This window comes from Dromiciops gliroides, chromosome 4 (assembly GCF_019393635.1).
Source record: "Dromiciops gliroides isolate mDroGli1 chromosome 4, mDroGli1.pri, whole genome shotgun sequence".
NCBI lineage: Eukaryota > Metazoa > Chordata > Mammalia > Microbiotheria > Microbiotheriidae > Dromiciops > Dromiciops gliroides.
In genome coordinates, this window is record NC_057864.1 from 190,898,096 (window position 1) to 190,900,624 (window position 2,529).

Below are 2,529 nucleotides of genomic sequence, written 5' to 3' on the forward strand. Positions count from 1 at the left end.
CAGAATTACTTCCATTGAGCACGAAGTTTTTCCACATCCTAATAACATGGTGAGCACTCACATAATATCAAAAAAGGGTGTGTTGTTAATTAACCAGGTTGAATTTTCAGTAAAATTATGTACAGGGCTTAAACATTCCAGCAAGATAGAATTCAAGTTATAACTGTAATACAAAAGTAATTTATGTTTTATTATACAGACCATCTAATTGGTTAAAAAAAACCCACAACAACCAAAAAACAATATGTAAACCATAACAGGTGAACGACAGTCATTTAAAAGTACAGGACATAAATTCTAACCTACATCATAATGAATCTAAATGCCCTTATTAAAAAAGTAAAATATATACACTTTTAAATTTAATACACTTGATATTTTTGCATAATTTTGGTTATGGAGCATCAGCTCAGGAAAATAGTTTACTCTTATAAAAACAATTTTCAAGCCATTCAGAAGAAATCAGTGGGGCTGTGGTTTAGAATGCAGCATACACAGTGGACAGGAATATATTTAAGGCAAAAAACTTCATTTTTTCATATTGTCAGAGACTCTATATGGAGTTCACCTGGATTGTGAGCTAGAACAACTCTATTGCAGAGACAGCTTTTCAATGAGGTTACATATTCAGCTGAGAAGACAGAGAAGACTAGAGTGTAAGTCACAGCACTGGTGACATTTGAAGTCATTAAGGTTTACATCTTCAGAACAGATTTATTTAGTACTTAATAGTAGGACCCAAATTGAAAGGCTAAAACCCTTAACGTCAGAATGTTAAGGTAAGTTACAAAAAAGTATTATTAAAAAGGTATCAACACTGATGCCATTGAATTGAATTAGCTTTAGCTACCAAAACTTTAGAAAGATCACAAAGAGATATCTTCTCATTGATTACACTCTAGAGATATTTTGTCTTCTGATAACATTGGTTAAGTCATTTGCAGAGAAGGCAAGGGTATATACTCCATAGTCTCTCAACACTTCAAGTCACTGACTATGATTTTTGTCTATCATAGTCTGCAACCATCTTTTTGATATGAGACAGTTTGCTTTTCAGCTGCTTGCAATATTTCTTCTTATTCTTATAATCTGCAGATGCTTTAACTTCCTTTAGTTGATTATATTCATCAGCAGTAGTCATGTATTCCTCACTTTCTTCTTGATAGTCACCTAGTTCTTTATCTAGGCGGGAGAGCTCTTTGTTGATTTCATCAATTTCTGCTTGTAAGCTTTTGTATTCCTGTAGGCCACTGTCAAAGTTTTTCTTATAAAGCTGTCTCTGCTGGTCTGAAGTTATTGGTGGGTACTCCCTGTCCCAGTTCTCATCCAGTTCTTCACACGATTCCCCTAGTAGTATAGTCAGTTTCATAGTGGTCTGGGTCAGCTCTTTTCGAAGTTCTTTCTTTCCCATGAAGTTTCTTTGTAGATGCTGCTAAGTTATCATTGCTACTGTGCGAGGTTGTCTGAAATCATCCACAGGTGAAGTCACTGGAAGCACCTTAACCACTTCTGGTACCAGTGTTGATTTGTATAAAGAGTCCTGATATGGCCGTTTCTCATTCATTCTTCCATAAGAGGAATATGCCATGGAACTGTCGACTCTATCAGCGTAGTCAGATGGAGCTGGGGGTACTTCTTGTGTACCTATGGACACATTCTTCACCCATTCCTCTACATTAGGAGGCTGCTCTTCATAGACGTTTTCCTCGTCCCATAGAATGTTGGATTTGTCATATTTGTTCATCTTACTTTGGGTTCTTACAGCAAAGAATATTATTAAAGCAAAAGCTACAATAACCAGAAACTCCAGCACAATAGCAATGGCCTCCTGGGGACCCACCACACAGAAATGATAAAGATATTGATCCACATAGAGTCCAGTTGTTGTAGGTGCATAAAACTGATTGCAGAGAGCATAGATCTGAGCAGAGTACATTGACCCAGAAGCTTGTGCTGTTGGGTTGACTCCCATTATGTAGACCATGGTAGTAATGAAGACCATAATGCCTAGGATAGCACTTACAATGATCACCACCAAGAAGTACATTCTTGATCTGGATATTCCCGATCTGATAACACTGGTGACAAATATCACCAATGAGGCAATGAAACAAAATGCTGTCATGGCCAATAAGAAGCCCTTTGCAGCTCTTGGATCCATATAAGTTCCTCCATAGCTGTAACCATAGCCATAGCCATAGCGGCTACCAAAACTTCCAAAGCCACTACTTCCTCCATAAGGGTAGCTGCCTATACCACTTCCCAGAAAGGGGCTTCCATAGCCACACAGGCAAAGATGCCAATGCACATCACAATAATGATAACTGATAAAATCCTAATCACTCCTGGAGAAGTCCACTTGTAAAAACGAAGTATTTCATCCTCTGGATAGTAAGAGTAGGCCGGCTGAGAAAGCATTGGTCAAACATGCATCTCTCCATTGTATAAGTCATTGCTTGGGGCATAATGAGATGGTTTGAATTCATCTGGTCTGTATGAAGGAGGACTTTCAAATGGTCTGGATGACAT

At 37.8% G+C, this 2,529-nt stretch overlaps 1 pseudogene; it reads right to left on the minus strand.

Moving 5' to 3' along the window:
- Nucleotides 1–994: 994 nt before the first annotated feature.
- LOC122726184 lies at nucleotides 995–2,529 on the minus strand (annotated as a pseudogene).